This window comes from Astyanax mexicanus, chromosome 4, assembly GCF_023375975.1.
Source record: "Astyanax mexicanus isolate ESR-SI-001 chromosome 4, AstMex3_surface, whole genome shotgun sequence".
NCBI lineage: Eukaryota > Metazoa > Chordata > Actinopteri > Characiformes > Acestrorhamphidae > Astyanax > Astyanax mexicanus.
Genome location: NC_064411.1, coordinates 21,346,129 through 21,372,162, shown reverse-complemented (window position 1 = coordinate 21,372,162; position 26,034 = coordinate 21,346,129). Strand labels below are relative to the sequence as shown.

Sequence of the window (26,034 nt, the reverse complement as noted above, 5' to 3'; positions counted from 1 at the left end):
TTACCTGTTCTGCATATTTCAACTCCAGATTAACAAATAGTTTGTTGAATTCGACACCAAATTATGAAAATAGAACTAGTATACTGTGAATTGCCTAAAGAACAATGTATGTTACTGTACCATTTTTTATTATGACTCTCGGAACTAGGCATTTAATACAACTTTGAAGTAAAACACATTTCCCGTTCTACATATTTCTAGTTGCTCTTACTCCACATTATCAGTCTGTTGAAATGTATGCTTATTTCCCACCTCTTTATAACAATATGTCATGCAAGTGTGTGCCTTATTTAAATTCATGCCTATTACAAAACTGCTAGTATTGTATGACCATCTGAATATAAAAAATCCGTTTTAATTACACTTTATTGAATCAATGTATGACGTATAAAGTTTTGATAACTTCAAAATGGAGTATAAACTGCATTATTAGTTTATCACTGAAATATTTCATTCAGACACATAACTGTGAAACAATCTACACAGCACAAAGTACTCTGCAAAGCATGTACAGTTATAAAAAGGTAATTTATTTAAAATAATATTTTTTACACACAGATATATTATGCCGGCCTTAGTCACAACGCAAAGGCTGAGGTTCCTTTCTCAAAGATGTTTAATGCAGAAAGAGTACAACACCAACGTCAATACCATAGAACTAAAAGTAAAAGAGTGCATAACATAGAGTACATCAGTTTCATATAAAATCAAATCAAATTTATTTGTATAGCGCTTTTTCCAGCTGGTGTTGGCACAAAGCAGCTTTACAGAAACATGATTACAGGACAAAGAATTAGGCAAAACATTAAACATAGAAAATACACAATACAGAACCCCCAGTGAGTACGGAGGCAAGGAAAAAACTCCCTCAGAGCTGCAGGAGGAGGAAGAAACCTCGGGAGGACCAAGACTCACATATAAGGGGGGACCATCCTACCACTGGCCAAACAGCTTTTAAACTAATAAAAAAAAACGTATTGTATACATCCATACAGGTTTTATATATTCAGGAGTATAGCAGCGCCACTAATGGAAGCAGTTAGAGTTCATGGAATCTTGGATGTAATCTGTAGTGGAGAGTAAGATGGATAATGAGCAGCTGATCTGTAGTGGGTGATGGAGAAGAGATGACTTCAGAAACTTCAATCTGTCTGGGGAACAGGGGACATGAGAGCCTGAGGGTCCAACATCCATCGGTATCGGGTCAGAGAGGTGGGCAGTCAGTAACTCGGAAGAAAGCAGAGAGATGGAATTAGTTTTAACTGGATTTATATAAAACAGAGAATATAAAATATTATCAGAGTGTGGCAAACTATTGACTCTGGCAGATCAGAATATAACTGGAAGACATATCATTTATCCTCACAAACTGATAACGATCGGTTAAGTATGATTTAAACCATGATAAGGTCAGGTTACTTTACAGGTAAGAGCAAAGTTGTTGGGCCACAGCTTTTTCAAAAATTTTAGAAATCAATGTAGCTCGTGGATGTATGTATATTATGACTAATATGTAATTTAAGTGAAATAAGGTAATGATCTGAAATTGCAGAGGTTTGAGAACGAATATTCAGTTCATCTACCTCTTTTACCTCCTCTACCGGACAATCTCGGATTGTGTATATAATTATAGCCTGCAGGGGTGGCTTCATTTAATTCTTCATATTCATATTCATATTCATATTCATCAATCCAGGTTTCTGTCAGGCACAGAACATCGAAGTTCTGATCAGTGATCATTTCATTCACTATAACTGCTTTTGAATTTAGAGATCTGATATTAAGTAAACCAATCTTTAGGTTTGAAGTGTTAGTGCTACAGTCTGGATAAGATTTTTTAATATAGGTTAAGTTATTTAGATTAACTGAGTTTTTCAACGTTTTTGTTTGACTCGGGGGACAGACACAGTCTGAATATACTGGTTCCTAGGTAACGTCTCTTTGCAGCTCACAGACTGTTGGTTAAGCCTCTCTGTCTGCGGCCTGGTCCCGGCTCTGGATTGTCAGCAGCTTCTAATACTACTCTGCCAACTAGCTAAAAGATTATTTGCTATGCTGCATGAAAGTAAGGCAGCACCCTCCCGCCTGGGGTGGACACCATCCCTACCTAAAAGACAAGGTTTGCCTTCAAACTGTAGCCAGTTATCTATAAAGCCCACATGATTTTCTGCACACCACTTGGACATCCAGCGGTTCAGTGAAGAAAGCCTGCTGTAAGCTTCATCACCACGCCTCATTGGGATGGGGCCAGAGCAGATTACCTCCTCGGACAGCGTCTCGGACACCTCACTACTACAACCCAGAATCCAAAATCCATTGGAGCGGATTTCGTTTATGGTCATGGCTCGTCTTTGATGATGCACCTTTTCGAGGAAAAGCTTTATGAGTAGGTGTGACACATGATGCCCTTTTGGAAGAATGGCGGGATGTTTGACATGAGGATGAAGTGCTGATTGGTTCAGTCTTCCTATGACCCTTATAATCATTGTCATCAGTAAACGGATTTAACTTATAGAACCTTGTAGACTGGTTCACATTCACATCTTTCTTTTGTTTCAAAGACTTGTGGTATGAACTTTCTCCGTACCCCAACACGCTAGCATATGATGCAGCTCATAGCGTAGAATACTGCGTTTGCCAAACCATCATCAAAATTACGTTTTATAAACGTCACCGTAGATTCAGCAAACTTTCTTCGCCTTGTGCGGCAAGATGTTAATGCCCGAAGTTTGCAGATCCAGGAGAGAGATCAGAACAGGTGAACCTTTATGCGAAACACTGATGGTGATGTTTCCATGTTATTGTTTTCCCACCACAGGAACCCAAGATAGTCTTGATCCTTTGGAGCAACATGGAATTGATGGAACATACGTTCCACATCATACATGATGGCTACTTGTCCTTTCCGAATACGACACAAGACTTCTACCAGAGTATTTGTGAGGTCAGAGCCAGTCAGTAGATGCTCATTAAGAGATGTATTCTGAAATCTTCTATTTCATGAAGGCCATGTAATCCTCACAGTACTTTTCATCCTTTTTTAGCCGTTTCTCCAGACATTTGAATCGATGTTCTGCATCGATGCCTTTCCTTAACTTTGCCAAAAAACATTGATCATCCTGTGACATTGTGACTTCTTCACTATCCTTTTCTATAAAATCTGACTCAAAGACCTTCATTATGTATGCTGGCATGACTATTTCCTTGACTTTGTTTCTACACACAAAGTAGACTTCAGATATACCTTTGCAAGATGGCCAACAGCTGGTAGGATCTGCCACATGATGATTCGATGACTAACTCTGATTTTGTCTTCATAGTAATTATCAGAAGTGTTGCAGCCAATGATGATCCAACCCAACACAGATTTTTGTGCAAATGGTTGACTTTCTTCACCACTAAGAACTTCTCTGGGAAGTAATGCCAGAGGACAATTATAGCCAGTTAACAATCCTACCTCGCAGTCAAGTTTAGGAGACATTTTATCTACAAGGTGTTCCAAGTGGGGCCAGTTCTTTGCAATTTCACAGGAGGGAATGTGAGATGTATTTGTGGGTATGTAGCTTCTGGTATAGGTTGTAGGAAGGTTGATTTTCATGTCAGACCTGATGCCTCTTACTTGAAGTCCATTCAGCTTGTGGCTGGTCACAATCATGATTTTGGATGTTATTGTGGAAATCTTGAGCCTAACAGGTTCTTTTTTGCATTCAGTGATTTTGTTATGTCCTCCAAGATGAAAGTAGTGTCGCTCTGAGTGTCAAGCAAAGCATACACTAAAATCTCTTTCTCTGGTTCTGCTAGAGGTGACACATATACTGGAATGATTGATGAAGTATAAGAATTGTTTATTTCTTGAACAACTCAGTTTGAAGTCACATTGGTTGACTCTTGCATCATTTTTTCTGTTGCATCTTGCATAAATGTTTCCATCTGTATGTTCTTGGTTTTCCCTTGACTGCTCTTGATTTTTACATTGTTCTTTGTTCCTTGTTCTTTGTACTTGATCGCATTTTTCTCTATCTTGATGTAGGCATGTTGGGTGAAGCCTTTCACATTTGTCACATACACTTCTAGAAGTGCAGTTTTTGGAGTTATGACCACTGTTAAGGCAGCCGAAGCACAACTTCTCTAACTGCACAAACTTCACCCTCTCTTCAACTGGTCTTTCCATAAGTCTGCGACATTTGTGAGGCGTGTGGCCACGTTGGTAGGTTCTTACATTCAATTAATGTCTGAAAAGACAGCTTCCAGTCATTATATCTAAGAGGGTCTCCTGAAAAAACACAGGGTTCTGAAATAGGAATCCTGTTGCTGTGATTGCCTCTGCAAGGGTTTTCACAAGGTCATTAGATGTTTCATGAAGTAAATAGTGATGTTGAGGGACAGATGCTTGAGTGCATGGAGCTTGTTGACAAACATTAAAGGGTAGGTTTAAAGTATCTGACACTCCAGTGGGCATCAATGGCTGAAAAAGAGAAACAGGATTGTTGTATTGAGCAGTGTAACCCTTTTCCTTGTTGAAAAAGAGGAGTAGTATTAAAATGAAATGAATATTCAATATACCACTTTTGCCTGCTAGCGGTCTAAGAGAGGGGTCCATCTCTTGAAGCATTAAAGGTTAGATGGATAAAGATAACAAAAAATATACATTACACCAGCAGGATAACAAGGAAGTGACTTACACAGACATATCTTGGGTAAAATAAATGTAAACTTGTATAAAAAATAACTGAACTGTAATGTTTGACGGTTTAGTGTACAAATCTTTTTAAGTACTAAACAAAATTAAAATATTAAAAATACATTAATTAAATGGGTCCACAATTCATAAAATTTTGGTCAAAAATGTTATTCTTATTGCAAACACATATATATATATTTAACCTTTTGAAAAAAAAACCTGTTTTGTATCACTACCCTTCTTATGTGCAACATGAGTCAAAAATGACCCGCATTCATTTTCTATGGTAAGTCATGTATGGCTGAGTGTTTCTATGATATATATTAGCAATAAATGAATTCAGTCATTCAATATCCACAGGATTCCTCAATTAACTTGTTTTAAATCATAGTACACCCTTATTTTTTTTTCCTTTTTTACGTTTTGAATAAAACGTTTTTTGGTATCACTACTCCTCTAATGCACAACATTCGTTTTCTATGGAACTTCAAGTATGGCTGAGTGTTTCTTTAGCACAAATCTTCATTTTTATTTTCCTTTATTACTTTATGAATAAGCTTTTGTATTTATACATCAGATTTACACATACGGGTCAGACATGACCCATATTTACTATTTCACAGCTCAGCACAGATCTAGTCTCACAACTCTGTACTGTTTTCCAATAACATTACCTTATAAAATATGTGATATCTGTAGTTAAAATATAACTGTACATAATATTAAATAGGTTTAGGTTACCTTGAGAGTGAGTACATTACCTGTTAGAAAGTTATAAGTAATTATTATTAGCTATTAGCTGTTCATATTCTATTTTAGTTATTTAAATCTACTGTACTTATTTAACTATTGTACTAGCTTAGCTAAGTACATTGGTAGGCCATTTAGCAAAAATGGTATTTTTGTGATAATGATATTCCTAGGGACAATAACATGAAGTATTTAATTTATTTAAAGAATAAACTCCTTAAACCAAATAAATAGTAAAGGTTTATATAGTACAACAATTTAAAACATTCAGTAGACACATAAAACTGTAAACCATTTGTAGAGTTTATAAATAAATGACCAAGATTCTGACTTTTATACACAGATATATACAGTCATGGCCGAAAGTGTTGGCACCCCTTAATTTTTTCCAGTAAATTAAGTATTTCTCCCAGAAAATTACTGCAATTACACGTTTTGTTATACACATGTTTATGTTGTTTGTGTGTATTAGGACAACACAAAAACAGAGGGGGAGGGGGGGGAGGCAAATTTGACATAATTTTACACAAAATTAAAAAATTGGGCCAGACACAATTATTGGCACCTTTCCAAAATTGAGGGTAAATAACTTTGTTTCAAGCATGTGATGCTCATTCAAACTCACCTGTGATAAGTAACAGGTGTGGGCAATTTAAAAATCACACCTGAAACCAGATAAAAAAGAGAGAAGTTGACTCAATAGGTCATGGGTCTTCCAGCAGGACAATGACCCCAAACATACTTCAAAAAGCACCCAAAAATGGATGGAAACAAAGCGCTGGAGAGTTCTAAAGTGGCCAGCAATGAGTCTGGATCTAAATCTCATTAAATACCTGTGGAGATATCTTAAAATTGCTGTTGGGAGAAGGCACCCTTCAAATATGAGAGACTTGGAGCAGTTTGCAAAAGAAGAGTGGTTCCAAATTCCAGTTGAGAGGTATAAGAAGCTTGTTGATGGTTATAAAAAAAAAAAAAAGCCAAATGTACTCACCACACATCTACAGTCCTGTCAGTTTTTGTGAGAGAAAGGAGTGGACAGTTTGCATCACATTTTAAAATCCACTCAGTCTTCTGCACATAATCGAGACGACTGACAATGAAGTCATTCTCAGTGCCAAAATGTCCCATACAGATTTTCCTTTCAAACGTGGAAAGTTTTTCAGCCATGCCAATTTCCCCTGGAACCATTCTTTAGCCGAAAATAGTCGCTGGACCTCTAGTAAAGTCTTGAGCCAGTGATCCTTTGATTGTGCCAGTTCAATCTCATTTAGAATGGACATTTTTTTCATGATCAAGTGAAGTATGTACAGAAGGTTGTCTATTGTACATGTATTGACCATTTTTATTGCCTGACGTTCAAGGTTGCCATGTCCTGACCATGGAGGGGAGCTGTAGCTGGTAGTTGGGCTGGATGAGCAGGCCTTTGGTGGATTGTAGTATTTAGATTTTTTTTTTTGTCTTTCTCTTGCGCCATTTTTCTTCTACACTTCCTGGTGCACTTAGAAGACTCTCATTTGGTTCCTTTTTCATACCCCAAATTCTGGTCAGGATAACACCACACATTCGGCCAGAAACAAACTCGTGCATAACTTGCAGGAAGTCACCAGGTCGTCTGTGAAGTCGATTATGAAGGACAATTCTTTTTGTGGTACGGAACCAGTTTTCAGCTTGAGTATTGGTGTCTCTTGTCTGGCCTAAATGCTTGAGCATGACACCTGTCCAGAGTGGCAGGATTGCCATGTAGGGTTTGAGAATGTCCACTACAGCTGGACACCAATGAGGATTTGATGGAGCACCTGAAACACATTGCTCTTTACTTTCCTTTGTTTCAAAGAAAACATACTCGAACATCTTTGAAAACGGAGACTGTTGAGCAATTGTTTTGGAGGATGGGTTTGCCAAGGTGTTTCCGTCTTCCAACTTTTTGGTTGTCTTCAGTGCAGACTCCACATTGACAGGGACAGCTTGTGACTTGATCATGTTCTGAAGGTCTTTAAGGCTCTCCTGACAGAAGCTTTCCTCTTTTGTGCAGAAAACATCACAAATGTATGTCATCAATGTATGTACCTCTTCTAATGTTGTTGAGTTCTGTAGCAGAGCAAATGAGTACAGGAACAAGTTTTGGTTGACTTTGAGCACTTCACTTTTGCTACTTTAGTGCACATGAGTTTTATTATGTGTGCAGAACATATGTGAAGAACTGTGAAACTGCAGTCCTGACCTTCACAGACACTTTCGCATCTTTTGAGATAGTCTAGAATGCTGCACTGACAGAAAGCTTGAATTGATGCATGGATAATTGCCCAGCTGTAATCTGTCTCAATTTTTTTGGGGTTGCAGGTGAGACTTAAAGATGTAATAAAAATCTCTGACAAAGCAAGATAGCCAGTGGTGTATTGTTGGCGTACTTTGGTCTGATGACAGCATTTCTGCTACTGCAACTGTAGTTCTGGTAGTCGATGTCGTTGGGGTACACAAAGCATAATACAGAATATTGCTGTTGCAGTATTTTGGCTTTGAAACTACTGTACCAGTGGCATCAAGGTAAAGGAAGAGCTTCTTGTTTTTTTGAAGGTTCCTGACAAGCTGAAGTTGAGAAATCAAATACATATGTGTGATGAATGGTGACATTGATGCACACTGTATGTAATGATGTTTGAGGGGTGTGGGTGGTTCCTTCTCATCTTGATTTTGTTGAATTCTCAGACATTCCAGGTAGGGATTACAGTCCAGTCTGTTGTCCAGGTTTTTCTCACTGGATATTTTTTGAATCACTGTCAGTGAAGGCACATCAGTAAGGTTGCCACTAGCAAGCTTTTCATCTGATGCTGCTGCCAGTTTCTTGGTGTGTAAATGCATGGGTGAAAATTCTCCCAACTCCTGTTTAAGTTTTTGTCTCAGAGGCTTTCTCACATGTCTGCTGAATGTGGTACCTTGTGAATGGTCTATCTGGCCAGACACTTGCACAGTAACCTCAACATCTTCGTTTCCTGCTGGTGCTTCACAAATAGACATCTTATACAAAGCACAACAGGGAAATTTACATTTGGCTTTTCCATGCCAAAAAGGGGAAGACGTTTTTCTGGACATCATCGACTTGACTCGATTATATGTAAAAGACAGCACACAGTTACTGAGCTGGCTAATTTTAGAGGACATAATATCTGTCCATCCATCTCCAAGGACACTGTACCCTCTTTTCATGTTTGGCTTTATTTTGCTCCATTCTTCTTTTGATATGGTTACTGTAAATTCAGATGGGTACTCTGGAGATTCTGAAGATACATGCAACATTTCATCTCTTTCTTTTTTTTCTTCTTCATCCAACTCAGTATCTGAAACTGTTATATCGAAAGCCAGTTGTTTCCTTGGCAATGGTTTTCTCTCTTCTTTCTTGGTGGTACATTTGGGACAGAACCATGGGGAAATGCATTCGAGGTCCACTATACTTTTGAAACCAACACACCAGGGGTGAAACCAGTCCTTGCATTTACTGCATTGTGCATATGGCTCAGATGGGTTGTTTGGCTGTCTGCACAAACAAAATAGCTCCTCTTCAGATTGTGGTGATTGAGGGCTACAATGCACGTTCTAAACAGAGAAAAAAGTAAACTAATATATATTATAACCTCTAAACAACATGTCAAACTTACAGAACTGTGTAAAGTGGCCAAAACAATGTTTAAGTTTTACTAATATGCTGTTTGTAATATGTGTAAACCAACATACCTCTTCTAGTATCACTGGTAGCCCCAGGGACTGAACAAAAAAAAAAAATCAACATTAGTTTAGGCAAAATATATATGTTTTAAACTGATTGCACTGTGCCACTGATAATAATAGTGTGTTGTTTACAAATAAGAGTTTCTAAATGTAAACATTAATATATACATTGGACTAAAAAGTATCCTGATCATTCATACTGTTATCAGTAAAAGCTTTAGACAAACTGATATGTATTATTATTACTACATTTGTATTACTACATGTTATTACAGATGAAAGTATATATTTTAAATGTATTAATTTTTTTATTATTATTATTATTATTATTAAAATCTTACACTTTGTCATTACTGGATCTAGAGTACACAGCTTCATCCACAGTTAATATAAAAGTGCATCATCTACCATTACAAAGAGACCAAACTTGTGATGTTTTTGCGGAGGTCCAAGGATCTAGACAAAGAGCTGGAGTTCTTGAACATTGGAGGTCTCCGTGGATCAACACAAAATCAGCAAAAAAATAGTTTTTTAATTTGAATAAAGTAACCATTACACTGTTAAAATTTCTTGATGAGTAGACGAATGGCCGCTACAGTGGTTAGGTAGTGGATTTCAGTCCCATGTGTAGCATGTATTGAAGAGACATGAATACCAATATGTATAGATGCTGTGTTCTCACAATTCTGAAGTAAAAGAGTGTATTCTCATATTGTGCTGAAGTAGTATGTTTTGGTTGGTTGATACTAGTAAAAAAGTGAGGATTTTCTATTGTAGTATCTTGTCACATTACTGGTTTATCTGTAGGTCTCTGTGCTTGGCCGTTGAGGCATGGACCATGAACATAGTGTTATGCTGTGCTTCTGGATCCTTGTTGAGCCAGTATCAGATTGTTGTTTATTGGCTGAATAATAATACATCCTGGCTAAGCCCTATATGTAACTTTAGTTCTTAGATACAGGATTTAACATTTAACCTCCTGTATTATGTCACTAGCAACACCTTAACAACCCTTTCAGGAACCACATAACACCAAAGCAACTACCTGTTACCTAGTTAGCAGGTCCTCAGTTGGCAGCAGCCATCTAATAACACCCTAGCAACTATGTAAAATACCACAGTAACTGTCTGACAGTGCATTTACAACTGTTCTTGATTCATACAAGATATATAAGCACTATAATATTTAGGGAATGCACTAGGGCTGGGTATAAACACGATTTTTCAAAATTTGATTGACTTTCTGAATCGATTCAATATTGAGTCAATAAAGAATATTTTAGTTAGAAGTTTTGGTTTGGTGAAGTTTGGTTGAACATGTTGGATATTCATTTTAGTCAGATAATAAGTAAATTTTCAGTGCTACACGGCTGCTATTTTTTTTATAAAATCATCTATCATTTCTCACAATCATTTGTAAAATATTTTTAACAGCTCAATGCAAATGTTAAAAATGTGTGAACACAATAATATTGCAAAAGATCCTACCTCTGATGTTTCTGTAAAGATCTTCTGAATATAGCGCCTGTTGTTTAATCTATTAGGAACATGCAGAAATATACATAGCTGTCCCCAGGATCCAGATTCAGGCCAGTAAGGATCATGGATGTTGGCTCCATCTGACTGCAGCTGTGATATCCCCTTCTGGATTGACTCTAAAGTCAAGTCTAACAACCTACACTGTTGAAAGTGAGAAAAAAGTCACATTTGTTGTAACAAACATTAGATAATGAATAGCACTATCAATTCCTTTGTTGCATAAACTTATTTTATTTTAATAATTAATATTTTAATGCAACTTACCTTTCCAAAGACTTTGAACCTGTAATGGAACATATGTAATTTTTAAAGGGACATAGGAAATATACTGACATGCCAACAGTTATATCAGGGACAGCATTATTGATCACAAAAAGTTTATTCAGGGGTACTTCCCTTCCTGTACATGTTTTGAGGTGTATAACCTCACCTGTAGAATGGTGTAAGTGTAGTTGAACACATATTATCAGAGTTCAAGCGAGACATAAAAGCGGGTGCAGATGGAAGGGATATTTCTTTTTAGAAGTTGTGTAGGTTATTAACATTCAGGGTTTCCCCCAGGATTTCCTTGAAGGTGCGGTGGCAGGACCCCCCGGTTGGGAACCGATAATTTATATCACGTTAATGATATCACGATATAACACAATTACACATGTTTCCAGTTATTTTCTTTATTTCCAACTGTCACTGAAAAATGCCCACTTAAAACAAAAAGTTGCAAAAAGTAGGTTTCTTTAAAATAAATCCTTATTGTTCTTTTTTCAGATACGGTAAACGTAAAAGTGTGCAACACAAAATGTTAAATTATACATAACAGAGGAGAAAGGGCACAACAGAATATATATGTATTATTTATTCGCTCTTATCTGTATTAGGTATTTTAAATGTGAGAATGAGTAAATAAAATAAAAAATATTATTGAATTTAATTAAAAATTGTGCTTATTAAAACAGACAAATAATATCTTTAATCTTTAATTTAATTACAATAAAATGTTTACTGGACCGTGAAAACAAATGCATCACAGAGCTGTTCTAGGGTGCCTCTATTCTAGGGCCCTACATCCTTGCTTTATGACAGCTCCAGAAACAGAAACATAGCGTGATTTTCACTCCACCAGGTGAGTGAGCCTGAGTGGACACCTGCGTAAGTTGAAGCTGTTTAATCACTGTTTAATTCATCTCTCTCTCGCGCGCGCGCATTATGTTTCAGTCTCTCTCTCTCTCTCTCTCTGTCTCTCTCTCTCTCTCTCTCTCTCTCTCTCTCTCTCTCTCTCGCATTATGTTTCAGTCTCTCTCTCTCGCTATTTACAGGCGCGCTCTCGCTCTCTCTCTCTCTCTCGCGTTATGTTTCAGTCTCTCTCTCTCGCTGTGTCCTATACTCACACTCTCTCTCTCGCGCGCGCGTTATGTTGGCACTGCATGACTAACTACCGATTTCCACCCCCGAAGGGGCAACGCTGATCAAGCGCGGGAAAAACGCCGGGCTCCGAATTTTCACGAAGGGTGGCGGGGAAGAACGAAGGCGTGGCGGACCGCCGCACTGAAATGAACGTGGCGGAAACCCTGACATTACTCCATCCACAGTGTGACGTGTAGCGGAAATATATATCATATATGGCTAATATTATCATCCACAGTGAACAGTGCAGTGAGTGGTAATGATTGTGACCAGCAGTGTCTGGCTAGATCTGTCCATGTGAAGAGATAAGCAATTTTGGCTCAAGAACCCACACACACATCTGAGAGGTCAGTGCAGCACTCTTTACCTTCCATAAGACATGACAAAAGTCATGGTACATAACTCTGGTTTCCTTTTTGATGTGTCAGTGTATAAAATTGTGAATTTTGTGTAGTTGTTATTTAATAAATCCAACATAACACATAGAAAGGGTTTCCCACCGTTTGATCTTTGCATTTAGATTTTTTATTTTTTTTTTGGCTTTCCATCAAATATAATTAAAAAAAAGGTCAGTACAGAATTACAGTGTCTTCTTAAATTTACTTGAAATGTGTTCAGGCCATCTTCTTAGAGTTCTTTACAGTACAGTTTTACGAAACTTTCATAAGCAATAAATAAAATAGAGCAGTAGTTCTCAAACTTTTTAGGCCAATGACCAATGACCAAACTAAAACCTCAAAGTACCACCTACAAGCCATTTTACAGAAACACGTGTAGTTACCACACCCATAGTTATTTATATACAGTAAGATAGTCGTGTAATCCACAAATATACATTTCGTCATATCCTTAGCCAATTGTTCTTCACCTGTTGTGTGAAGCTTGCTTGCATAATTAGTTAAGTTATTTGATTAGTTATTGTTTCTGGTTAATACAGTATTCCTACTGAGACTGTCAGAAGGATTTAGACAAAGGAAAATAAACAACATGGGCTACAGTGCTTTTACCTTATTTATCTGTTAACTGTTGTGCAGAAACTGTAGTGAACTGTCGGTGACTGTTTGATTGATGTAGGTTATCATGTCTTGAAATGTTTTACTGTAGGACCAATGAATCTGATGTTAATAATGATAAAACTGTAGTTCTGAGAGTAAAGGAGAGTGTACCTTACATTCAGGTTCTAACTAATGTAATGTTAAGAAAATTACAGGTGGAAACTTCATAGATTTCAGTTCTTAATATTTCAGTGCAAGCAGATGTTTTGTCTCAAATAGATTGCTGGTTTTATAGGACTCCAAAATGTTTTTTTTTATGCAGACCTAAAAACATTTGTCATAAGTTTGGTATCCAATTAATCCAAAATTATACAGTAATATCACTTGATACGCATGACATTAATAGTATGGAATTGGTTCTTCAAGGAAAAAAGATTTTTTTTGTTTTTATACAATACCGAATGGACATTTTTGGTATCCAATTACTCCAAAATGATACAGTAATATCACTTCAAACATATACCTGGATACATGAGAATAAAATCTTTAAGAAATTAGTTCTGTGATATGATCATTTGATTTGCTTATTTAATATGACTCCTTATTTAACATTTCCAAAGCGTTACACTGTTATACGGATAAGCAGGAGTCTTTCTGGTGTATATTTGTGGATTAACCCTCGTTAAATCATGTTTATTTAGGTGTAAAACTAGTTTCTGTTCCATGGTCAGTCTCTGCACAAGAAGCCCAAGTCTACACCTCCGGGTGCGCTGTGCACGCGGCTAGAGTAAAACACTGTTTAGACACGCACTAGGGTTTCGGTGCAGATGGCGTGACCGCGGTCAAACACGGCGCATCATTCTCGTAATAGTTTATAATGCATGACTGCGAACATCAAATCCAGTAATAATTTAATAAATCTTACCTGTAACGTTTGTCAGACATCCTAAACAGACATCCAAATGGTTTTTATTTTCTTAATCTAAATGGTCAAACAGATAACCTACAGGTCAAACCTAACTGAAATCAGTTGAGCGATGCTACAGAGTAAAGTATGTTGCGGTGTAGGGTGACAACACAATTTGCATAATATTCCCATAACACCTTGCACCAATAGTGTAAAAAACATATTAAAGGACCGATTAAAACTTTTAAAAGTATTTTTAATAATGTTCTGCATATGTTTATTTGAAAAGTTTTTTTATAGAATTTATATTTATAGTATTTATATGTGTTTAAAACATTATTATGCTGGCACTGAAATCTGACTGACTGGGGGTGTTCCAAATTGAAAATAAATAATCAAGGAACATTTATTCAAGGCAATTAAAACTGCTGGTTGGTTCAATAAAAAAACTTCCACTTATAAATTAGAAATATGTGCACTTAAATTCTTTTTTTATCATTTTACTCTTTTTAGTGTTTTTATTTTATTTTTTTTACCTTAAAATAAACTATTAAAATGCTTGCCACAAAAATCTGCCCTCATTTTAAAATGATAGTTTATTATTATTATTATTATTATTATTATTATTATTATTATTATTATTATTAATATTATTGTTGTTGTATTAGGAATATATCTGTCATACGTGCATTATTATTTCTCTGACTGAAAGCGTTAGCTCATCAAGTCTTTCAAAAGACGCTGAGGCATATGGGAAATGTAGTGCTTGTAGGCACTTGTCTTGTAGTTCTCCTCTGTACTTTTCAAACAGAAAAAATTAATCAAATGTTGCCTGAGGATAGAAGTACTTTAAAAAAAAAATAGATTTTCCCCACTGCCAAGATAAAATCCACGTGCCTTGTTTAAACAAAACCTGATTCTGCATTCATTTTAGTATTTCAGTGTTTGTTCATCTACAAAAAAAAGATAAAAAAGGAAATATTAGATTTTTTTTCTACAAACGAATTAGCCTAGTGAAACTAAATAAAAAATCTGAACAATTATGACTGATACACACAAACCTTTTCTTTGTTACACCGAGTTTAAATGTACGTGTTTTTTTCTTTAAATGACCCTAATAATTTCAACCTTTAGTTCTTTTTAAATAGATTATAATATATAAGTATATACATTATTTATTTATTTCATATCCCAGCATGTAGAGTAAAAAAATAAAATGAACAAAAACTTTAGCTGGAGAAACAATAGCACATCCCTGTGGGTACAATGCAGATGTTGGTGATCCTGGTGACCATCTAGTATCTCCGCCATCATTTCTGGGCCAAAAGTTACTGACTCTCTCACTCACACTCACACACAAAACACAATGAACATCCTCAAAAAAGCTTTTTTCCCTACTTCTGTTTCCAACAGAGATTAAATATAATTGCAGTTACTTCAAAATAATCAAACTAACTAAGATCAACGTGTAAACTTTAAGTAAGCAATATTATTATGCATAGAAATATCAGTAGCATGAACTTATTTGATTTCATCATGTGGAAGTGTAAACCATTAATAAACACACTGCAGTTCTAGTTAAATCTGCATTTTTTTATTGACACTTGTAAAGTTTGGTCCTTTAGAAAACCCTGAGTTTCTCACAGGTACATACAATTTTGCGGTGGTGTTCATGTGGATTCATCTTGTAAATTTTGGGGCGGCACAGTGGCAAGAGAGCCTGGGTTCTATTCCAAGCTGGGGTGACCCGGGTCTTTCTGTGTGGAGTTTCCACGTTCTCCCCGTGTCTGCGTGGGGTTTCCTCCGGGTGCTCAGATTTCCTTCCACAGTCCAAAGACAGCACGTCAAGGCCAATTAGGAAGCAGTAGAAATTGCCCCCTAGGTGTGAGTGAATGTGTTTGTGTGTCTGTCCCTGTCTGTCTGCCCTGCGATGGATAGGCAGCCTGTCCAGGGTGTACACTGCCTTCCGTCGATGCCAGCTGGGATAGGCTCCAGCAGTCCCCCATTCGTCTGAAGTCTAGTGGATGTAAGCAAAAAAGGCAAATAGTTGTCACAGACCTGCAAACTTAAAAAACATCAGATTAAATAATGGTAAAGCAATACTTCTTGTAGTTTTGACACTGATGGTATAATATATAAGATAAGACAAGATAAGGTAATACTTTATTGAAACAAAAATGAGGGAATTTGCAGTGTTGCAGATATATTTTTGTGGCGTCATATTCAACACTGTTTGCCAAGTACAGAGGTTCATAATAAAAAAGATTCTACAGTAATATGACTTGTTGTTCAGGATATTCACAGCATATTAGGTTTACTTTCATAAGGCAATGTAACCTTCAACATAGTATTTGATAATCTGGAATTAGGGCAACTGGAAATATGCAGAACAGGCAATTTATTCTCCTGACATCTTCTCAAATGCCAAGTTCAGAGGCTCATTATAAAAAAAAACTGTACAGTATTTTTTTTTGTTATAAAGGCTGTTCACAGTTTAATAGGTATAGTTTCATAATTTTGTGTCAAACTTAACAGACTATTTGAGAATCTGGATTTAGGGCATCTGGAAATATGCAGAACAGGCAATTTATTCTCCTTTAATCTTCTCAAATGCCAAGTTCAGAGGGTCATAATAAAAAAAACTGTATAGTAATATTTCTAGTTATTTAGGCTCCTCACAGTCTAATAGGTATATTTTCATAATGTGGTGTCTGATTCAACAGACTATTTGAGAATCTGGATTTAGGGCATCTGTAACATGCAGAACAGGCAATTTATTCTTCTTTAATCTTCTCAAATGCCAAGTTCACAGGGTCATAATAAAAAAACTGTACAGTAATATTTTTATCTCTTTAGGCTAATCACAGTCTAATAGGTATATTTTCATAATGTGGTGTCTGATTCAACAGACTATTTGAGAATCTGGATTTAGGGCATCTGGAAATATGCAGAACAGGCAATTTATTCTTCTTTAATCTTCTCAAATGCCAAGTTCAGAGGCTCATAATAAAAAAAACTGTACAGTAATATTTTTTGTTATTTAGGCTATTCACAGTTTAATAGGTATTTTTTCATAATGTGGTGTCTGATTCAACAGACTACTTGAGAATCTGGATTTAGGGCATCTGTAAACATGCAGAACAGGCAATTTATTCTTCTTTAATCTTCTCAAATGCCAAGTTCACAGGGTCATAATAAAAAAAACTGTACAGTAATATTTTTAGCTCTTTGGGCTTATCACAGTGTAATAGGTATGTTTTCATGATTTTGTGTCAAATTTAACAGACTATTTGAGAATCTGGATTTAGGGCATCTGGAAATATGCAGAACAGGCAATTTATTCTTCTTTAATCTTCTCAAATGCCAAGTTCACAGGGTCATAATAAAAACACTGTACAGTAATATGTTTAGCTCTTTGGGCTCATCACAGTGTAATAGGTATGTTTTCATGATTTTGTGTCAAATTTAACAGACTATTTGACAATCTGGAATTAGGGTAACTGGAAATATGCAGAACAGGCAATTTATTTTCCTGACATCTTCTCAAATGCCAAGTTCAGAGGCTCATTATAAAAAAACTGTACAGTATTTTTTTTTGTTATAAAGGCTGTTCACAGTTTAATAGGTATAGTTTCATAATTTAGTGTCAATTTTAACAGACTATTTGAGAATCTGGATTTAGGGCATCTGTAAACATGCAGAACAGGCAATTTATTCTCCTTTAATCTTCTCAAATGCCAAGTTCACAGGGTCATAATAAAAAAACTGTACAGTAATATTTTTTAGCTCTTTAGGTTATTCACAGTCTAATATGTATGTTTTCGTAATGTGGTGTCTGATTCAACAGACTATTTGAGAATCTGGATTTAGGGCATCTGGAAATATGCAGAACAGGCAATTTATTCTCCTTTAATCTTCTCAAATGCCAAGTTCAGAGGCTCATAATAAAAAAAAACTGTACATTAAATGTTAAGTTCTTTAGGCTATTCACAGTATACTAGTTATATTTTCATAATGTGGTGTCAAATTCAACAGGCTATTTGATAATCTGGAGTTCGGGCAACTGGAAATACCCAGAACAGGCAATGTATTCTCAGTGTAATATGCCCTAATTGCCAAACTCGTTTTGCTCGGCTCAACCCTGCTCTCTACTGGCGAATAATTGGTACTTCGACTTTTTAAGGTGGACCGGAAAATCCGAATAAGACACTGGCGAATAAGACGCCAACTTCAGCCTCGTCACACATATGCCCTCAGCGGAAAACCAATTGTGGCCCCAAATTTTTTGAACTGTGCAATATTGAACAGAGAACACTTTTCAAGAAAGAAAATTTAAAGCTGTGCTATTTATTTATAGATTTGCGAGCTGACACACCCCAGAGTTTGCCCAGATGAACGGCCACAATGTTGGTTAGAAGCACCTAAATAAAGAATAATATTAAATATTACCTGCACATTCACCGATACCCTTTACAGTACGTGTAGGTGTGAGTAAAGACACTGCAGGCGTCCCCTGCACCGGACCTACAGTACCAGGAATTTTCCCAATAGCATGGAAATATATTGTATTGTGCTGTAATTCCCGGGCTGGTGGGAAGTGTATATAAGTGTGTGTATGCCACATAACAGCCTGATTACAGAATCCACGGACTTGGTGACTTTGCAGCTTTGCTTAGACCGTGAGCATCATCTGCAGGAATCTGGATTTTTAATAATTTATGGGTTTGATTGGTCAATTCCAGTATGCCCAGTTAGACTACACAGAGAAAGTTGGCAGTATAATATAATATAATATAATATAATATAATATAATATAATAATATAAATTATTATAATAATAATTATATATATAATATAATTGATTATAATTAATAGTAACATAATATAATTGCTTCAACCAGGGAAATTATAATTTTTCTCCCTCAAAATTGGCGGTCCCTGGTGTTTAAGGTGCTGAACTGCAAGTAGAGATCCCCTAAAGAAGCTCTTAAGAATAACGACTGGGTGAGGGCACTCGTTAATCTGCGAGCGAGTTTACGTAGTACTTTAGTTACGCACGGGTTTGGGAAACACTCTTTAATTAACGATCAATCTTAAGTACGAGTTAACGAAGTTCTTAGCGTAACGAAGCTTTCAGGAAACCCACCCCTGATCTCTATTATTAATTTTATTCCTCTTGCTTGTAGACTTGGAACCAAAATGTCATCCCAATCAAACCAGTAAAAAAAAATTCTAATTGAATATAACATTAGTTTTTGCATTAAGGTTTTTATCTCACAGCAATAATAATGAAGGAGAAAATAGATGTACTTTACATAAATAGAACAGATATAGTTAATCATAATATCAAAAATGAATATTGTTTATGCATTAATATAGCATAGATCATAAATTAACTATTTTTTTGAAGAGACTGCATGAGACGATGCTTCCGTCCACCTGAATGGTCCCGTGCATTCCAATGCCAAACCTTTGCAACCTGCTCGATCTCTGCATCCTTTGGTGGTGGCATGATTGATCTTCTCACGGCCTCTTAAAATGATAATATAGAGATATGAGAATGTAGTCAGGTAAATACTACATCTGTTAGTGTCTTTTCATGTACAATGCTTAATTTTAGAGAAATTTGCAGACTGTATTTGATTACAGTGATTCTTATATAGTGATAGTTATTTGAATTTGAATTTCTTCAGGCTATTCATGGTGAAACATAAATAGCCTTTACAGTCACTGTGTGTGACTGGTAGTTACATTCTATAAACATGTGAGGTGGCCGATATCAGGATATCAGGTTCACAAAAATACCAAAACTTTTTAAAATGATATCTTTCCCTTAGCTTAACTGGCTATCTTTGCATTAGCTTAACTGGCTATCTTTCCCTTAGCTTAACTGGCTAGCTTTCCGTTAGCTTAACTGCCCAGATAGCCAGCGACTTTGGCCCGGAGTCGTTTCTAAGTCGGCACTGCTGGTTTAGAGTCGCAAGCAGAAAAATACTTCTGGCCCACAGCTGGCCCAGTGTCACTTTCTGACTGTTCTACATCAGTGTCACTGAGCAGTCGTTTTGGTGCTGGTGAACGACTGTCGCACCTAACCTGCTGATTCTCTGAACACAGGTGTGTACTGGCTCAAATACGGCAGACGACCCTGTACCAGCACTGCACTAACAAAGTGGAAAACTGACTGTTCCCTACTGTTAGCACTTTTCTACCAAAGCTGACTTGTATATTTTCTTTTTATTTACAGTTATAGATGACTCCTGTCAGTAAGAATACTTACTCCCGCTGTTATGCTGCTCCTCACACACGCACGCACGCACGCACACACACACACACACACACACACACACACACACACACACACACACACACACAGCCTGTTATAGTACACACACACACACCCACACACAGAGCCTGTTATAGTACACACACACACACAGAGCCTGTTATAGTACTGCTACACGCACACACACGCACACACACGATCAGCATCCCTAGACCCCAAAACCAACCGCGCACACCCCAAACGTGTGATCACGTTTAGAGTGTAAATGAATCTGATATTTACCTTGGTGCCCCTGCGCATCAGCCCAGTTCAACCCGTGCGGTTTCTCGTAGCACTTGGCGCGCGGATTCCTCAAACATTACAACGTTCCTCAACTGTCAGCTATCCTGAAACCTTTGAAGTTTGTAGGTAGGTAGCAAACCTAACTAAGTATTACGTACCTTTTTTGAAATATAATTTATTTTGACTTAATAAATATTTTGGCCGTCAAATATGATTTATAACCCTATCTGTGTTGCCTCTTCAGTTAGCTAAGCTAGCTAACTTAGCAGCATATCAAGGTGATATTATCTGAAGCTAAATTATCTCAGAATGTAGCATTAAACACATTTCATGTTAATGTAAATGTTAATGTTGCTATAACAGTTACTAACAGACAACCAAAAAGTATGTTTTTACTTGAAATTCAAATTGTTAACTAGTGTACAAGGCCAGAACAGAAGTACTGTTTCGGTATTTACGTTAGCTAAGCTATAAACAGTTAGCTAGCTAGGATAGAAACCAGCCAGTTTGCTAGTGTTAGCTTAAATGCTTTTACAAACATACATACAGTAAAAGCAAACTAGGCTTGCTAGTTAACCAATTTGGTAGTTAGCTAGCGAATTGGTCTTTACTAGCTAACCTAAATGCTTCCACAGAACTTTTGTTTAGATGTTGTACATTAGCTAGCTAGTCAGCTAGGTTAACTTAGTGGTTGTGTGTCTCTACAAGTCACTGTGTAATGTTTGTTTTAGCTAGCTTTTTAGTTAAATAAAATGGTGCTGTGTCTGTGAGTTAATATAAAAAAATCTTTATTTGTATTGTTTATTCCAGAGTTCAGTAATACGTTCCTGCACACTCTGCTACTTCGTTAAAAGTGTATGTTATTAACTTAGCTAGCACATTTTTATATAAACACACTCACTACTACCAAATAAGCTTTAGTCAACATTTCTCTAATTTGTAAAATCACACTAGAAGTTGTTTGTGTATGCAGTATATTAGTATACTAGAGACAAAAATGTTTTACTTGAAAAAGTTTAAAATTAAATTACACACACACAGTTATCCTGTAAGACACAACAGGAGAATTTAACAACATTAAGTAAAATAGTGGAGCTTTTCAGAGCAATTAAATTATTCATGTTTTATATTGGCAAAAAAAGGAAATAGGAAAATCATAGATACATTTTATTATTGTCAGTAAATTAATATGTTTTAATGTTGCTGCCCCTACTTTCGCTTCTGCTGGTGCCCAATTTTCCAAGTACTTATTTCAAGAATGTGATGCTGAATTTAAAATGGTCATGTCATACAATAGAAAAAACATAACAGCATTATATTTGTAAATATGACTGCAATAAACATATTTAACATTAAACTATTACTGTACTTTGATTCTATTAGTTGATAGTTGTATCTATAGAAACAAGCGTACAATTAAATATGTGTAGAGAAGGTATAACTTGCTTTTAGAGCCTACTCAGAAAATATAAATAAGAAAAACTATACTGGTGGGTGTGTAATGCTCTCAGGGAGTAAGATATAAATTTACTGAGGAGGAGACATCAATGAATTATTAAATTATCTTTATTTTAATTGTCTTTATATTATTTTAATCTTTATAATCAACACATTTTCCTTATAATTAATGTAGATGTATTTATATATTTAAGTATTACAGTATGGAGGACCAAAAATGACATACGTATAAATAAATAAATAAATAAATGCACATATAAATGTATAAATAAATAAATGTTGAAATAAATAAATGAATAAATAAATAAATGTTGAAATAAATAAATACATATATAAATACACATAGAAATGAATAAATAAATAAATATATAAAAAATAAATACACGCATGAATAATTGTATAGGTAAATAAATAAATTAATAAATACATTTCTAATTTTTTATATTTATTTTTATTTATTCATTTATATGTGCATTTATTTATTTTTTCATTTATTTATTCATTCATTTATTTCAACATTTCTACATTTATTTATTGATTTATTGCCACATTTATTAATTTATTTATTTCTGTATTTCTGCATTTGTATGATAGTTAGGTAGGCAGTCCTATCCTCGCTCTAAAGCAGGATTGGTTTTTGAGCTGCAAAAGTTTTGGTTCTACTGCTTGTCACTACCCGATCTGTACCCCCTGCCCGATTTGTTCCGCGCATGCGCACGCATGCGCATTGCAAACTGAGCAGGGGCACAGATCAGGTAGGCAATGCCAAGTTGTGGTTCCGCTCACACTGTCGCAAACAGCTTGTAAAACGCGGTTTCAAAATGAAGGACTTACGTTTTTACAGAGCTCTGAAAGAGTACATTTTAAGTGGAACATTTACTCCACCATGCAACAAAAAAATGCGCAAGGTAATGCGGCGTGTGTCTGAAAACTTCATAGCAAAAGGTAAGTTAAAATCATATCATATTTTAGAAAGGTTTGCGTTAGCTGAGGAAGCAAAGTGTCCCGTTATGTGAACTAGTTAGTATAGCTAGGTTAACTATGCTAGCTAATTTAGCTCGGAGTATTTTATTATATCAATAAGTAATTAAATATGAAACGTGTTTTTTTTTTCGGCAGACAACCGATTGTTTTACACTGGACCAAATAAAACGTATATGAGACTAGTTGTTTGTACTGAGGAGGAAAAAAGGTCTGTTTTGATGGAGTGCCATAACTCCGGCACCGGCAACCACAACGGTGTACGAGGCACGAGAGACAGGGTGATTGCTGGATACTTCTGGCCTACCCTAATGAAAGATGTAACTGAGTGGGTATGTTGTGAAGTTATAACACAATTTCTTATTTATTTCCAGAGCGTAAAACTGCAACACAGTACATATAAATGTTTTATTTAGTATAAATATTACAGTATTATTCATACAAGGCTGAAGTTGGTTTGATATTCGCAGCTCCTGATTCGTTTGGTTGTATGTACACTACCTTCCATCACTTACTTTCTCCAGTTTTACTTTAACGTGCTGTTCTAGTGTAATTCATTCATTTACTAAGTAGAAAATATCTTAACTAGAGAATTAGCCTCATACTTTAAGAGAAAACCTGGCATTAGCCTGGCCAGAGCTAATTGTATACTGTATAATATTTATTTTAATTATTGAATATATAATTAACAATTTAATATATAATGAAAAAAATATTTAATAAAATTATATTTTAAAAACCTTTGTGAGCCATACTGCACAAAAAATGAATAAAAAGCTAATGTTCCAATGTGATTTCAAATAATTTTTTCATCTTGGGCCTGACCAAATACACAATATGAAATTGAAGTCTCCTATGTTAAGGAAAACCTAGAATTAGCCTGGCCCGAGCTGATTTTATACTGTAAAATGAATTAGCAACATGACATACGAGCCATAATGCACCAAAAATTGAATATTAAGCTGACGTTCCAGTATGATTTTGAAGGACTTTTTCATTTTGGACCAGAACAAATAAACATGAGATGAAGAGTTCTAGTATTCACAAAATCGCACTGGAATCACTGGCTTTATATTCATTAATTTTTGTGCATTATAGCTTGTATGCCATGTTGCCAGTTCGTTTTAAAGTATAAAGTATTTCAGGTTCTTCTTAAAGTAGAAGACTAAAACTCATTATATCATGTGTATTTGGCATGGCCCAAGATTAAATATCCTTCAAAATCGTACTGGACCATCAGCTTATATTAAATTTTTGCTGCATTATGGCTGTGTATGCTATGTGGCTAATTCATTTTACAGTATAAAATCAGCTCGGGCCAGGCTAATTCTAGGTTTTCCTTAAAATAGGAGACTAGAATTTCATATCATTTATCAGTATCAGTATTTGGTCTGGCCCAAGATGAAAAAATTCTTAAAATCACACTGGATTTTTTTTTTGAGCGCAACGGCTTTTAAAATATTATTGTATTTTTTAAATTATATATAAAATTTATTAATTTAATATTCAGTAATTAAAATAAATATTTTACAGTTAACAGTTAGCTCTGGCCAGGCTAATGCCAGGTTTTCCCTTAAGGTAGGAGGCTAATTCTCTATTTAAGATGTTTTCTACTTAGGAAATGAATGAATTACACTAGAACAGAAAATAAGTGGAAGGTCGTTTATATAAAATTGCATTTTATAACATAATGTATATTTACATAGTTAATAAACAGCTGTACTGCTTTTCTTCATTATAGCTCCTTCAGTGTTGATATGTGAGGTGTTAAATGTAATATGCGGAACAGTTTGTGAACGCTCCCTTTAGTTCACGGTGGTTCAGTGAAGCGGCAGCTGCGAATATCAAACCAACTTCAGCCTCATATTATTTATTCAGTAGAAACAAAAGAAATCTTTCATAGATAGTTACCAAGATTCTGATTTTGTATAAAAATAGTGTAACAAAAACAAAGTAATGTAACGACAAATATTATTGTGCACGAAATTATATAGCACACCCCTTGTTCTAATATGTATTTATGATATGCATTTTATTTTACTTTTTGTACATGTTTAGACACTGTCCCAACTTAATTCTTCTTTTTTTTGTTTTTTTTTAGGTGAAGTGTTGTCGCCGCTGCCAACTAAATGACCCCATGAAGACGGGGACACCAGTGTTACATTCTATTAAGGTATTCCAAATTCTGTTTTGTTTAATAGAGAAAATAAATGTTTTGAAAGGTAATGGAAAATATGTGTTTAGGTGAAGGCTGCATGGGAGGTGATTGGCCTGGATTTAATTGGCCCACTGCGAGAAACTGGTCAAAAAAACAAGTATGTGTTGACCATGACTGATTTATATACAAAGTGGGTTGTTGCTGAGCCACTGCAAAATAAGACTGCAACTGAAGTGTCAGCAGCCATCATAAAGACACTCTACTTGTTCGGCATGGTCAAGAAAATTATTACTGACCAAGGGAGAGAGTTCGTTAATGAGGTAAAAGTCTAGTATAATGTGAATTCTTAACATTGATATTTATCTTAATTAGCACACATGTTTTTCTGACATTCTGCTATGCACACTGTATTTCCTTTTTGATGATTTGCACACAGCTGAATGAAAACATCTTTGCAACTCTGAAAATCAAACATGCTGTCTCAAGTGCCTACCACCCTCAGACAAATGGGCAGGTAATTTTCAACATAATTTTATTTGACATTTCCCTGTAATGTTAAAAAAAATTAGGAAATTTTTTAATTGTTGTTGTTTTTTATATATATAGGATGAGCGAACAAATCAAAATGTCAAACGTGTATTGCGGAAGTATGTAAATGAAAGCCATAATGATTGGGACATCCATTTACCTGCAGTTGTGTATGGTATTAACACTGCTAAGCAAGTGGGTATTCATTATACATTCATTATGGTCGATATATAATGTAATCGATATATAATGTTTTATTTCTGATAACTTAATTTGTTTTTAACCAGTCTTCAACCAGGCACACCCCGTATTTCTTATTCTTCCATCGGCACCCTCATTTGCCAGAGG

The 26,034-nt window shown here is 35.6% G+C and overlaps 2 protein-coding genes across 5 annotated transcripts in view; both read left to right on the top strand.

Moving 5' to 3' along the window:
• Positions 1-26,034, top strand: part of LOC111196344 (zinc finger protein 658B-like) — a 298,411-nt gene that overhangs the window by 9,216 nt on the left and 263,161 nt on the right. The window lies entirely within an intron of this gene.
• The window catches only part of LOC111189804 (zinc finger protein 239), a 140,060-nt gene that overhangs the window by 90,665 nt on the left and 23,361 nt on the right, over positions 1-26,034 (top strand). The gene's annotated exons all lie outside the window — the stretch shown is intronic.